Here is a 16,061-nt window from a genome sequence, read left to right on the forward strand (position 1 = left end):
ACACTCTGCTAGTGGTAACAGTCCTGAGATGAGTTAGCCCTGGCTAGGGCTCTGAGCCTCCGACCACTGGGATGTGGGGATAATGCTGTTGTATGCTTAAACAAACAATACACTTCACACATATTGCTCTAGCAAGATCAAAACTTGCTTAAACTGTAAATTTCTTTTTTGATAACCATATCAACAACACGGCTTAGCCAGGACTGTGCGATTAACCAATGTAGGCAAGACACCAGGGACGGACCCGGTTATGATCTATTGATTCTTGAAGACAGCTTTTCTTTTCTTTTGGTGTGTCTATATAACTACTTTATTCCACACTGCTGCTTCTGTTTTGATTAAATACAAGTATGTCATTTACAGTAGTGCACAGCTGACCATGGTACAGCCCCCACACACTCGTTTTTACCAGGCACATCTATCCTTGAGGTTCTCCTGTATGACTCTCTTCTGGTCACCCATGTCTGTGGCTCAGCACACATGCCTGTGTGCACAGCACAGGTGATCTGAGGCCAAGAAGCTTTCTTTATTCCTTTGTTTTCTTGGCAGGATTCAGAAACAATAAGTGATCTCGGACAAACAACAGAAAGAAAAAAGAGTACCAGGGAATTCCTCAAGCAGCTCAGCCCTGAATCTATTCCATTTAGTGATTAGAATTTCCACTGAATTGCATAGCTCTGATCATCACCGTTTTTCCAGGTTTTTCCAGTTTTTCAAACTGGACTCTCCAGCCCCGATCCTCGTGACTCCAGTGTCTTCTGGTTGTGGTCCCATAGATATACACAGTGCACAGCACAGGAAGCAAGCAAGGAGAATTCATAATCAGGTCAGGTAGGATGTTTAACAGAACAGATACAGCGGCTTTGTTCCGTCAGTGAGATATTTAACCTTTAACAGGAAAAAAAGTGTTTATGAATCACACATACTGCTTTTTTTCTATTCATGAACAAGCTGCCCAGCCACAGTGTCGAAGCTGAAACCCTGGCGGCCTTCAAGAACTGGCTGGGGGAAATTCTCAAATAAGTAACTGTAGCTACGAGCAATCAATTGACCTAGATTGGACAAATGGCTTCCTCTTGTCTGTAACCGATCTTACTTTCTTATTTATGTAGAAACTGGTCATGAGGCTCGTGAGGCCTGGATATTGGCCAGTATGAATGAAGATGGATCTGACCTAATGGTGAAGAATGTAAACATTAAGCCTGAACATAAGAAAGATTGCAAATAAGAGGAAACTATTTGGTCCATTAAGTTCATCCGATTTCTATCAGCTGAGACTGGAAGGATTAGATAAATTCCTTTTATCACTGATGAATAGTTTATAACTTTGTCAAACTGTGTCCAAAGCAAAAATGATAAATATTCCAAACTTTTTAACAGCTTCTTGAAGTTTTGTGTCCTGTATCTATATAGTTATATCTATATAGATACAGGACAATACAGATCAAAGTATATCTATAATTCCTATTTTTGTTACCTGAATGTAACACATTACATATTATCTCCTTAGGGTTTTCTGTATTTTTGAATTTCTTTTGCAGTTTCTACAGTGCTAATCCTTGTATTTCAAAATAATCTATACATTTGTTACTAACCATACCTGAATCAAGATCATTGAGGTAAAATTAAAAATGCAGTGGTCCTAATGCAGCTTTCAGCCCTTAACTACACATTCTGCTTTCTATCTATTAATCAGTTCCTAATCTGGAGATGTGCACCATCTGCAATTTAAGGATTAATATTTTATGAAGATCTTAATCAAAGTATTTCTGGACATCTAAGTATATCATATCTCGTGCTCTATTTGTACGATTGCTGCTGCTTGTTCAAAGAACTCGAACTCTTGTTAGTGAAGCAAGATCTGTCTTAGAATCCTACTGCCTTATAGATGATCCTCTAGTTTAGTTGTAGTTGTTGTTTCTAAACTTTACATGAGTCATAAAAGTATTCTATAATTATAAGTCTATAATTACTTTGCTTGGTTTTGTCATCCTTATTATTTATGTCATCCTATATATTAGCAACTTCCCAGTCAATGTGTACAGTATTACCCCTATTTGAGTGCCTGCTGGAGTAGTTAAGTTAACAGTCTATGAGTAACATTTCTTATTTCCTTATGAACAATTGATATAATACCTCCCAGCATTACTAAGGATCTGAGCAATTAAGAACAGCTCTGGCCTGGCTGCTTTCTTTATCTATGCCTTTGGAAAAAATGAATTTAACATTAATGTTGCTACTATAACTACCTCCCACTTTTCAGACTATACAAATTAACATAGTCACACCTACACTGCCTGCCTGACACACTAGAAGAGTTATTTTAATAATTCAAATACTGGGTTTCTTCTTTTTGTCAACTTATTTTAGCGTGGAATTAACCTTTATTTGTTCCTTTGTAGCCAATGCACAGTGAGAACAGTTCCATGCTCAAACCTCTATATCCATTGATCCTTGTGTGTTGATTTTAACATGAAACATCTAATTTGAGAATATAAAGGTTTACACCAGTCCCACTAATATAATTTAATTTTAAAACCAGGAAACTCTTATTTACAGGATTATGGAGCTGATTCCTAGGCTGTTGAATAGTACACCACCTGTTAGTAATGTGCTGGTACCAAGAATGGCATGAATTCATGTTTAGAATAAAGGTACTTTTTCACAAGTACATTGAATGCTCTGTTCATAATTCACACACTGATCATGTCTGGGAAAAGATGCAGTCCATTCTTTACCTTCTTTGTTATATTCTCTCTCTCTTTAAAGTTTATGAGGTTTAAAAGGTAATATCCTTTACTGAGTTAATAGATTTCACAAGAGCTTTGTGCTTGCTTGGCCTTGCTGAGTCTGTCTCATTGTGTTTCAAGTGAGTCACTGAATACAAGTTGCATACGTGAGGAATTAGCCCTGCATTACCCACTCAATGGATTAAGCTGCCCGTCTGAAAAAGGACAGCATTTTATCTTTATGAATTCTTTTGGAGTACTTTGATCTAAGAGAAAAGTTTTATTTTTATTTCACTTACTTGCAAATTCTTATCAGTGCGCACTTTGAGAGTCAATCAAAGAAGGCAAATGCATTTTGCATTTCTTCTTTTCTAAATCTCTGTTCCACAGGTCTTTAAAACTGCCTTTTAACGTGAGGTGTCGGAAGTATTCAATGTTTTTCAGAGTGCAGTGAATTCCTGTAGCCGATAAGTTTAAAATGAAATACATTTTCATTTCAGTATTTATAAAAGGAGGTGCCATTGTCTTGGTTGCAACTAGGCTTTATAGTTTATGGCTCAACTGGTTGTCTTGAGTGACATACTGTACTATACACATCCAGACAAGCTAAAAAACTGGGATATTTGAAATAATAACCACAAAAGCATTACAGAATCACTGTAAGCTTTATGTACATATGAATCTGAAATCAAATAACCTGCACTGCAAAGCATAACTCAGACAGTTTCAATATGAATATTGCTAGGGCATTAATGATGCTCGAACCATTAAAAATCTTAAACTCTACAGCCACCGATTTTCTAGTTTAAATAAAAACGCTTATGATTTCTCTTCAGCCACTCAAAATATTTATTTACATTCTTAAGGCATTTTAAACTATTACAAATTAAAATGTAGCTTAATATGAACAATATTTTAAAACAGTACACATTACACAGTACACATTGGGGTCGCATTCTTTCTTTGATGAGGAAAAATGTATATTTGTGTACAGTATGTTGTATTGCCTGTGTTCTTGATCATGACATGTGAATTTCTGTTTTAAAAGCATGTTAAAAATATAATAACCATAACATTGGCGTAAATAGAGGCATTTATTAATTTCCATCAGAAGAACCTTGTCCAGTAAGATGAAATCATATCTTTTGAACTGGATGGATAATCCAGTTGTGGATGGATTATTTTGTGAATGTTCAAAAGCATGTTATTTCTGCTCTTCACTGAACACTTAAAAGTAATAAGAAGTCCTTGGGTATATGGGTCACTGAATGCCAGTTCTACTCCTCATAATAGTGTCCTGCAGGCATGCAAAGCTGAGGTCAAATATGCCAAGGTCAATAAACAACATACAAAACATACAAATAAGACAACATGCTTAAATTTCCTGGAACCAAGATCCAGTCTATCTATATAATGTCTAATAATACACTAGCATAATTACACTAGGCAGAATATAATCATTTAATTCATGCTGCACTGACTGTTTTTTGTTTTATTCATAATAATTTTTTTGGTGCTGTTCTTTGATGCAATTGTCAGTCACTTTGAATAAAAGCATCTGCCGAACGAATAAGTGTAAATGTAATATCATGTACTGTATAAAAAAACATGGATCCACCAAGTGTACGCTGAGACACAGTACACAGCGTGTGTAATACCACAGAAAAATATGTGTAAGAAAGCATAATCCCTCTGGACTATAAAAGCATGAGAAGAAAGGGGAACTTGCATTGCCTCATGTACGTGTTCATTCAGACAGTGAATGGAAACACACCCTGGAAACTCTATTGCGTGTGCAAAAACTGTCTTCTTGGAAAGTACAGAATGAAAGCTGCCTGCAAAAATCCCACATGCTTCAGAATATCCTTTATTGCCAAAGTCCACACCACTGTCTCTTGAGAGGATGCCAAGATTACTCCCTAGTACACCTGGCAGCATGAAGCACACACACATATTTAAATTGCATGGAACAGTTACCCTGCAGTCAGCCCTATACTAACCTTTGCATCCAACATACTCTCCTATACTGGAGAATAAAAACATATTCTGGCAGTATTTTTACCCAGCTCTCAGCACTTAAGATACCAGGACACACACCCGATGTTTAAGATTCAAGGAGCTTAAATACCACACTAAAGCATATCTGGTGAACAACTGTGCACCATGCATAAAAAAATATAACTGAGTTGCCTTTTGCATGTTTATTTAAGGATGTAGAAGTATATCTGGGTGTAGATGTGTTTCAAAGGATCCAGGAGTGTATCTGCACAAAGCTACAGAACATGTGAATCTACCGTCAGCCACCTGAAACTTGAGCAAAAGCTGCCCTGCTTAAGACGTACCTGCTTGTTAATACAATGAAGCAATAGATTTCATGCCACAGCTGTACGGTAAGAATACAATGTGTTCTGATGGCGTTTACTTTATACATATGGATGATGTGAATGAAAAAGTTGATTCTGCTTCACGCAGCTCACAAAGCCATTTCACCCACGGGTGCTCCTCCAATAGAAGGGCCCAAGGGCTCTTCATTATGTAAAAAAGGAAGAAGAGTAGCCCTTTCGCCCGACGAGATGAGGAGTCACAGTGGACGAGTTCATTTTTATCAGTCAGGGAAAGCGGCTACTTGATAAAGCACACAAAAAGGACAGCGGGGTGCAGGAGTGGACCTCGATGGCTCAGTTAGAATTGAACTGCCATCCCTCCCCAGCCTACATGTGATTCGGCATACTTTGACTTTACGTCACACATAACACGGAAGGCTTGTGTCAGATATGAAAAGATCAGGCAGGGGGGGGAGGGGGTCTTTCCGTGGATGAACGCTGTGCAGCAAGTGTAAAACAGTCGCCATCTTCCGGGCTGCTGTTTCCCAATTAGTCCTGCTTGTGGTCACGAGCACATTCTGCATCCTCTGCAAATCATCTCTCTGTCCAATACTTCATTTATTATTTAATCGTTATTTTTAAGTTTATATTTGTCCTTTAATCATACTAAATTATCCCTCCACCCGTTTCCAAACCGGTTTACTCAGTACAGGGTCACAGGGAGCCGGCGCCTGTCCCGGCTAGCAACAGGCACAAGTCAGGATACACGCTGGATGGGATGCCAGTCCGTCACAGATTATTCTAATGATATGGTTTTAAAATGTTTTTATAGCGGAAAATAGTTGTATCTATGAAAGACACGGATGGCGATTCTGTATTCACGCAATGGGTAAGAAAAGGTCGCTTCTGACTTGCATAAAAATCGGGAATTATCCACTTTGGAGGGGGACCCTTTACGTAAATCGAGGAACGAGATCGTGAATGAACTGCCTTCGTCTTTATCCAATTTCTGAATCACTGGTTCCTACCTGTCAGCTAAAATGTCATGGTTATCAAATGCACATACTGTACTTCCCTGTCCTGGCTCTCACTCTATAGATCTCCCTCTGTTCTCCTCTTGCTTCGTGGTGCTCTTGAACAAGGTTCCAGCACAGGGAGACAGCACTCCCGAACTCAAATCCCATTTACCTGTCATTGTTTACACAACAGGGCTGCACAGTGCAGTATCGGTCAGCTCACTGCTCTTGTGTCCTGGGTCTCCAGTTCTCCTTGTTCTTGCCAGGTGCTCTACTTGCTACCCACATTCATGTTTCCTCCCGTGGCTAGACTGGATCTCCAAGCTGACTCGGTGCGCTTGTGCACATTTGGGTTTGCACTGGGCGGAGAGAAACTGGTGTCCTGCCTAGGATGGATTCCTCCCCTCTGCTCTGCACTGCCCAGGAAGGCTCCAGCTTGCTGCAACCCAAGCTGAGAACAAGTGGCTTTCTGAAAACTAACAGTTGTGTGTCAGCCCTAAATGTTTTCAGAAATTTCTCCCCAGCCTGTTCTGTTGACATAACACCTGAGTTTGTATTAGTTTTTATTGTTTTAAAGAGCTTTGAATTTAGCTCTGCTTTGCTAGTTAAATATCTAAAAACTAACTCTTACCCAAAAAGACCAGCTTCTCCCCTCCTGGAGTTAAAACATCATTCGTGCTTACAGACATCTTCTTTTTGTCCTTGAGTTCTGTATCCATTTATCCAGGCAATTTACATGGGAATACTCTCATCCTGTAAATTCAAAATGCTCAGCTCAGTGGCTATCTGAGCGTAGAAACTCAAGGGCATATACTGAGGTCTGGGTTTCGGTCCCAATCACGCAGATATGTGCATCTCTTGGCTTCAAAGCAGAGGGGTCTGACAGAGAGTCTATTTGGTTTTGCTTTGCAGCCATGCTTAAATCTCAAATGAGTGAAATGCTGTCACGTCACATCATATCTAGTGATCCTAAGATGCACAAAGCCTTCTGTGTAGGTGTAAACATAATGCCATTGCTTGTTCTCCTGCAGATAAGGAAAATGGACAAAAAAGCAAATGCAAGTCCTGATAAATCAGGTTATTACTTCTTTGTCAGCGTTAGCTGTATCCAACACAACCATATGCTGTTTTACATTTGAAGGCGAAACTACATCCTTGTCTGTGAAATCTAGAAAAAATGGTCATAAATTCCAGGGAAAACTCAAAACTACAAACTCAGGACCAAGAGAACCATGTGAGGCTGTCTCATCTCAGGCAGCATGCAGTCACCTAATGACATTTGTCAGAATATTGAAGGAAATGTTTGGGGATTTTTGTTTTTTTAACCTGACGGAAGCCTACCGCAGGCCTATTTTGTTTGAGAGAGCCACATTTTATTGCTGTGCTTAGTAACTCTGCGTGACAGGGAGGAGGAAAATACTCTGTAATAAAATGCTCGGTGGTAAGACCCAAGGACATGTTAAGCAGAGGGAACCAAACTGCATCAAATCTCTCTTTCAAAGGCATCTGAAGCAATGTGGGTCCCTACTTTTCTCCACTGGCTCATCCTGCTTTACTGCAGCGCTGCTGTTTCAGATAAGGACAAGGTTACACCAGCTGGGGCTGGGCTGACAATGTGTAGAGGACCAAGGAAAGGCAGACGACTCCCACAAGACAATAAGAAGGCTTATGTATGACTGAAACAATAGAACACAGCTTTCAAGTCATCAAGATAGCCCTTTCCAAATCGATTCTAAAGCATGAAGGCCACCTACAAAATTATAGATTAATTTCCCTCTGTTTGCAAGCTCCCTTAATATGTTGTATAGGGACAGGATTAATTAAATCCTTTCCCAGGAAAATAAGATACTAGCCCCAGTTGATATCACCCCTTATTTCCAATAAGATACGAAATGCTGTTCTCCTTTCTTTGGCCATTAACTAACCAACAGAGACCCTGTTGAGAGACATGGTGGACAGGGAGTGCAGCTGGACATACTGTACAGTCCAGTGTTACTCTGCAGGTGTTCCTTTGTGATCTGCAATGCCGTGAAATCAGAAATCCCGCAATTAAATTGTCTGAAGTATTGTGAAAAGCTGTTCTTTTATCTAGTGTTCTGTCATTTACTGACAAAGGTAATGCATTTTAACAGAAAATAAAATAAAAACAGTATGATCATCATGACCACTAAAAGGGCATTTAACTTCAAAATAAATCAGAGAAACCAAAATTTCACAAGCAGTTTGAATTAAATTAGCAATGTAATAGCTCTTCCAGGCAAGTAGCTCTCCGCTACTGCTTACATTTCTAATTAGATTTCAGCGTTTGTGTTGTTTAGTTTTGTTTGTCAAGTCCTTGTGAATATCATTCCAGTAGAAAGGTGATGGAGGTTTTGCACTTCCCCAGTGAGGCAGACACAAGCTCCTCCTTTACTGCTACCATGGTAAGCACAGATACTCTAGACCTCAGTGAGCTCTACCATGTGTTTTAGAGTTGTGCTTTCACCATGTTTTCATAAACAGCATCAGCAGCAGCTAACTCTGACCCTGAAGGCCACAGCCCTGTTGGTTTATAACACCCTAAATTAAGTTTCCCCTTAGATGTCTCCTTATATATCCCTTATGTTTGTGGGTGTAAAACATGCTGAGGTCAACAGCCACGTTTAGAGGACCTGTATATTTAATACTTAAGGTGTTTGAAGGTGTAGTGTTTTATGCAGCCAGGGTCTGGAATCCTTGGTCTCTTTAGTTCATTCAGTAAATAATTCTGTTCAATACTTGAATGGAGCTGAAGCAAAACAAAAACTCTCTCTTTTGGTCATGACTGCTACAACAGAGATTTGACAAGATGTGAAAGAACACATTTGTGGTTTGTTATGTGACACCTCCAAGTTTTAGGAAAACTGCGAGATATGAGACAAAAGGCTCCCAAAAATGAGTGATAGGTCAAAACAACATGCCCCAGAGTGCCACATTGCACTTCTATAATAGCCACTCAAAAGCCACAGGTAGCAAGTACTAACAGGGCTTTAGTTGACCAGGTTCATTTTGGCTTTCAAAAACTACAAACCCTTGCCTGCGGCTTGTCTGGCATCGGTAGGCATGCAGTGACATCAGCAGGAGACATATCACTCCTCCAGTCAGCACTAACTCTCCCGCAAGGCATTGTGGAACTTGCAAAGTGTCAAAAGAAGCATGGTCATCCTAGAAGAGTACTTGACTACAGGAATCACAGCCTTGAGGCAGAGACTAAGATCAGATGGTGCCAAGCAGAAAGGGTCGAAATAAAACTGGTGATTCCAAGTCATTTACAAAAATCGTAATAATCCATCCGGCCATTTTCTAAACTTCCTTATTCAGCAGGGGAAGTCTGAGCCTAACCCAGCAATAAATAAAAAAAAATAACAATAAGATTGGCTGTTCTTTTTCAAACACTGAAACACAACTCAGTTACATTCACCTTTGAAAGCAGCGCATGGCTAACAGAATGGTGTTGCTCGTTCTGAACAATCTCAAAGAAACATTACAGAAACGTCCAAATCCCCAGAGGAGCCACACTGTGTTTACTTCTGATAAGGCTTGTAGCCGTGCACTGTGGGATACCGCGAGATAATACCATAGCTAAGACGTCACCCATCCCATTGAGCCAAACTATTTCCTGCCATCATATAATTCTAAAGCAAATATGCCCTAGTTGGAGTCACTGTATCAAATTGATTGATGTCTGCGGGGTACAATGAGACTATCAACCCCTGACGGATTTGAACACAGGCATTCCAGAGGTCCAGATTATCAATCAAAGCACAGATCTAGCACACCAACATGGACACCATTGGAGCATCCTGTAATGAACAGTTCTTTCCGGACCCTATGCGGACGACACAATCCGTGCGCTGGTGCACGGGGAAGGTGTGGCCGAGGCAAACAACCCAGAAGTAATCCATAGAGGGAATCCAAAAACACAAGAATAAGTCCATAGCCAGGTGATCCATCCAAACAAGGAATTAAAACCATGAACCGGGTCGGAACCGGCGGACAGGGAACGGGAACAGAGATTAAAACCTTAACGGGACCAGGCGCTTCCAGGTCCCGGACTCGCACGGTGTGGAAACCAGATGCAGAGCCAGGCTGAACGTCAGCGCCTGGCTTTTAAGGTGGGCTGGGAAAAGGGGTCAGGTGCACAGAATTAAGTCTAAAGTGAAAGGGCTGGAGCACCCTTAAGGAGGAGGGACTATAATCGTGACACATCCTAACAGCTCAAACGTTTTTGTGCTTACCCAAATATAAAAATACTTTCTTAATCATGCATCCCAATTTATCTCAATATCCATCTCCTAGAAAAAAGACTTTTCACACTTTTTGCGACTTTTGGAACAACACCAAGGGTACAACAGGCATCTTCAACACATCATACTACAAGCCTTCCTCAGAGGAAATCTAAAGTCGGCCAATTTCCATTTACCTTGCTTGCTTTTTCCTTAAAAGAAGACAGCTTTTCAAATGGAAAACGTGGCCTTTAAAAAATTGACTATGCCAGACATAAAGGCAATTTATGAATGGAGAGGTACCATTCAGCTCAGAAGCAGAGAAGAATATATGCAGACTCACTGGGGGATTATCAGATCAACTGCAGAGCAAGATCTGCAATCATGCAAGGCAGAATGAGACGTGGTGCTGGAACAATTATCCACAGTGGGTGTCGGTGCATATTTTAAAAACAAGAGGCAGATTAAAGAACTGGAAAGCAGCCTCTCTGCAGACAGCAGCTACTGTGCAACTGAAACAAAGGTACAAAAACAGAAATCTAAAGAAGACAAGGGCTGCCGGTTCAGAAAACAGCGTTCTTTCTCTCCTTTTCCACGCAACTCACACAGTTCAAAGGTGACCGGAGAACTGCTTTTAGGAATAAAACTTTGAGCATCTGCATTCAAGCACACAGACACTTGCAAGATCAAAGAGAGGTTCTGACTCTGCCTTCAGGATGAATAAATATTTTTTGTTCTCCTGTTGAAAGAAAACTGGGGAAACAATTGCTTTTCTGATATTAGTATCTCTGTGTGACGTTTAATTTAACGGTAGTTTCGACTGCTGTCTCATTCTTGTACTGATCTCACATGTGCATCAAAGCAGTGGTTAGTAGTCTCTTCAATTTGTGGACTAAGTCAAAGAGTGTAAACAGGCCATAGGATATTTGCATAGTATTTTCATGATTTGGTGTGGTTTTGCATTTACTTTACCTTGATGTGGTTCCTCATAGTTATTTCATAGTTAGGGCTCATCATTTCCACTGTTTATTTCCCCATTTAAATGACAATTAACAATCATAGATCCATAATTTAGCTACGGTGTTCATTGTCCTCTATGCTTAGGTTGATTTATTACTACAAACTAGAAATATTTTAAACCTTGTAACTGGGACCACTGTACTATACGTACAGTACAACTCAATTTTTTAACTTAATCCTTTGTAGCCTGTTAGGACATGAAGGCCCTACCAACAGAAAAGGTCTACAAATTCTGAATGTGGACTTCAGGCATGGCAGGACAGCAGAGTCATGTCAAAAGACAAACGATTACTGAATATAAGATGGATGCTGGCCAGAGTTTGTCTCCCAGGAAGCCAGGCAGATGTGAATTGTGTGACAATAAGATTTGGGCCATATTCAAGGTGCAGACTCTGCAAAGTTTTTACTTTGTGTGAATGAAAAAAGAGCTACTCTTATCAGTTTGCCCACACAGAATTGATTTATGGCAAGTTTCAAAAGACGTCAGATGATTAAAAATAAACACCGCAAGCAAAGTGCCCTACCCATGGCGCATGTTGTTTTTAGTACCTATATATAGTGCTGTGTCTCACATCTTTAGGATAAAGGGGTCATTTCAACGAGCTCTGTACTCTGTATCCGCCTGTGATTGTGTGTGGGCAGGGGTTATTTTACTCTTTCATGAGCAAAGAGCTGTAGGAGCCTGGAACAAGCTACACAGCCATGTTGTATAACATTACTTCCTTCAAGAGCCAGATGTTCTTAGCTACTAAAATCCAAACGGTCTCAAAATGGCTGAATTTGTGAGCATTTACTCTGATGTTCTTATGAGGCCCTTTGGCAAATGCACTATACAGCACACACACAGACACATGCAGGCAACACAGTGTAAGTATCATGCTTTGAGAAACACCACAACCAACTTATAAAAAGAGGAATGGAGTTTCTCGGGTAGGGAAAAGAACAGAAAAAAAGCATTTTCTGCCCCAGCAGCACCATCCCAAGTGCAATCCCTCCTCTCTCCTCGAATTTCACTTCACAGCCTCTCAGACCTGGCTAGACCTTCTCAGCGATCCGCTGCCTTCTCACTACACAAGACACCATCAAGTGAAACAAGGAAACCACCTGTTTTCAGACTGAAACACAGGAAAAGTGTGCTGTGCAACAGGACTATAGCAAGTTAACACATTTCTATGTAATGTGACATAAATCAATGGAAGAATGATCTTTCATGCTTCTCACAGTGCACCACCCACTGTCTCTTTGAGAAAAGTCACTTCCTCACACTTACAGGTGATGCACGATGTCTGTTTTAAAAGATCATGTTATGCATAGCATCCTCCAACATACAGTTAATATATTTATTAATTATACCAAACGTTCTTCATTAAACAGCTACAGCTTGGTCAATGTGACCCAAAAGAGAATGGGCCTTATGTTACTGTGAAATAGTATTTCAAGACACTGAGACCGCAAGGCGGACTCTAAGGCAGAATTGCCTTTATGTATCTACTGCAGCAGAGCTGGCTTTTTAACATGCTGTTCATAATTTTGTGATTTATCAAGCCTGAACATGGAAATAGGAACAGAATTCACATTGTGCTTTATAGTCTGAACACACAATTATCCGGCACAAACGTCTTTGGGGCCCATTCAAGACATTTAGTCACTGCCTATGGCCTGATGTGCTGTATTAAATAATTTTACATTAGCATACTAATACGGATATTGGCACACTATTATGTGAGCAGATACCTCAGGGTTAATGTTTGTTTCCAAGATGGAAATGACATTAATGTCTCGTGTTTTGTATTCAGCCCTGAATTTAAAGTGTTATTTACTGTTCGGGTCATCTCTATTTCCCCTTCCCTTCTCGATTTCAGACAACATGCTTGCAATATTGTGCATGACCCTTGGTGAAATGAAATGCTCTAACTAGAGTACCGAAAGGGCTCTCCTCCTCTGCAATCTCATAAAGATCGGCACTCAGATGCACTATTTTCAGAACCAAAAGTCCACACTATACATCCTGCTGGGCATTTCAAACACCACAGCAAAGCGACAGCACACAACTGCAGAGACGAACAAGACAACATAGCTACGAAGTCCAATTTAATTTTGTCCTTTTTTTTGTTTTACCACTTTTATTTGTCTAGCCACAAATTTGCTTGCATTCATTTTTAGAGGTCATTACAATATGTGTTACATTTAACATATAATAAGACCAGAAGTCAAGACATGTAAAATACGGTAAAAACTCTAAAGGATACATCTCGACCCATCACAACTGAATAAACAAACCCATTACTACAAAATGAGGCCATTTTCTTGGGTTGTCAAGCAAGCAGAGCCTAATTGCAGGACTGCTGAAGAAAAGTGCTCAAGTTCTGGAAAAAGTGGTTGGTTTAATGACTGAATGCCTGGTTTGCGACATCTTTGCTCTGGGTTTTAAGCTGGCCCCTATTACCTTCAGTTATTACCTCAGAATCTGTCCAAAAGACTCGTACAATCAGCATTTCAGATCTGTTAAACTGTTGAACTCTGGATGTGCTGTCACACCCTGAGGCCCATTCATTGAAAGGCAGAGCTGGGTCTCCAGGCTTGAACTGTGCAGCTTCTTCACTTCTGGCCATTGAATGTTGGATAACCAAAGTCAGAACAGCCCATCAATTATTAATCACATATATTTAAAAAGCACAAGATGGTCGTATATTTTATTCACGTAAAGAACAGCTTGAAAGACCATCTGGTTTGGCATGGTTCAAAGGGAACCTGGGACAAGAGATTATTTCTCACATTAATAGCAAAAGAAAAAAGAAATTTAAAAATTAGAGACGTTTTTTGAAAACAGAAAACAAACACTGGATGAAAAAAGGAGGGGGTTCACTTCTTTGCAGGAATTCAACTAGTTGCTAAAGGTAAAGAGGTGAGCTGTAGGCACTTCCCAGATTGAGATGAATGAATACAAGCATCGCCAAGTCAAACAGATGAAGCAGGTGACAAGTGGAGTCAGCAAGACTTACCTTTCATCCATTCCAACAACACTGTATCACAAGAGCGTACCCTTAATTACTGTACATAATCCATTTACAAATGATCATTTCCATACTATACCCCTATACAGCAAAAAAAAGATTTCAGAGCTATGCTACCTAAGACACCCTTCACTGTTGGCTCCAAGGACTTACTACTCAGGAAAAGCTTCATGAAAACCCATTTTCATTTCCCATGACCCTAGCTGTCTCACAGAGCCTTCTGGGGAGATGCTGCGTGTGCCTCTCTTTTCCTGCCATTCCTTGAGTCCTTCCAATGTTTCTTTACCGCCTTCATTCTGCATATTTCATGTTGTGCCAGTCTTACACCAGCATTTGGAGGCCTGCCAGGGATAATAATGAGCTAATCTTCTCTAATAAAAAGCAGTGCGAGAGTGCACCCCTAAAACTCATTTTTGTTTTGAGCAAGATATTCCATCCATCCATTATCTTAAAGACGATAATTCCTGGCAAGGGTCACAACCACTTGCAGCCTGTCCTGAATGCACACGACACAAAGTGGGACTACACCCTGGACACTACATCAGTGCAGGACACACAGTTATTTTCAGCACGTATTTGTGTTGCTCTGCTTTGCGGTTTTCTTATTAATTCTTGCTCAAATAGGAAGTGTGAATGAATTAATCAAGGTAATATGAATTCCTGGCAAAGTTAGGGATATCTTTCAAGTGGTGCAATGCTTTCTGCAGGAGAAAGATAATTAAAACTACAGATGTATAAATCCAGTTTCCTGTGGATTATTCTTTGAAACCAGCAGATTAAGATATAACAAAAAAGTTTTCGAAAGGGACAAAAACTTTCTAGAATATTCTGTTATTATTAATATCCATTTCCTGACCTTAAAGCTGCGTTTGATTCAGTTGACCGCCCAGCTCAATGGCAGACACTTCGGTCGACCTCTGTCATAATCCACTGTCTTGCTCAAGGAAAACTATGATTATTGTATACTCAACCTGGACAGACTTTTGGCTAAACACCATCATTAATATACTGAACAAAAATCCTAGTAAGCACAGAGCTGTCTTGACATAGGTCCTTTGCATTAATACAATCTGTCTACTCAAACGACAAAGGACACTAATCTGTGTCAATGTTACACACCCCACACCCCCCAAAAGGAAGAAGAAACAGAATTAATTACAAAATAGGAGATGCCCTCCAAGTGAAAAGAAATGAGGATGAAAAACCAATCTTGATCATAGATAAAAATAGTTCTTGGTTCAGCTGATTTGCTGCACAGGTCCATTCACATTATACACTACCATCTTGTTTAAATAATAGGAGTAATAGTTTCAGATGAAGAAAACATTTATCAATAAAGCACTGCATTTTAACTGCCAGGCATATTAAGTCACATGTATATAGTTCAGGACCTGAAATATATTTGCAGAAAGTGGGGATCATTTGAAATCTCTGTCCAAAACATAAAAAAGCACAAAACATAATATATTGGAGGCACTGGTCTTGCTGTAGGTCTGCAGTGGAACAGAGAGGAAATGGAAAGAGTTTTAGTGCACAACAGGCTTGACAACTGCAAGACAACCAGAAGAACTAAGGCCTAACCCGAATCAAACAGCTCGCAATTATTGGTTTCAAGGACCTTTTGCCTATAAGGCAAAAAAAAAGGAGCAAAAAGGATAGACCTCTTCAGTGAGAGTATCAAAGAGCTCGAAAAACATCAGTGCACCAACAATAC

General features: G+C 40.0%; 1 protein-coding gene across 3 annotated transcripts in view; it reads right to left on the bottom strand.

The window, feature by feature from the left end:
- LOC148659371 (FERM domain-containing protein 5) overlaps nucleotides 1-16,061 on the bottom strand; it is a 127,985-nt gene that overhangs the window by 47,137 nt on the left and 64,787 nt on the right. The gene's annotated exons all lie outside the window — the stretch shown is intronic.

This window comes from Lepisosteus platostomus, chromosome 7 (assembly GCF_059453375.1).
Source record: "Lepisosteus platostomus isolate fLepPlt1 chromosome 7, fLepPlt1.hap1, whole genome shotgun sequence".
Taxonomy (NCBI): domain Eukaryota; kingdom Metazoa; phylum Chordata; class Actinopteri; order Semionotiformes; family Lepisosteidae; genus Lepisosteus; species Lepisosteus platostomus.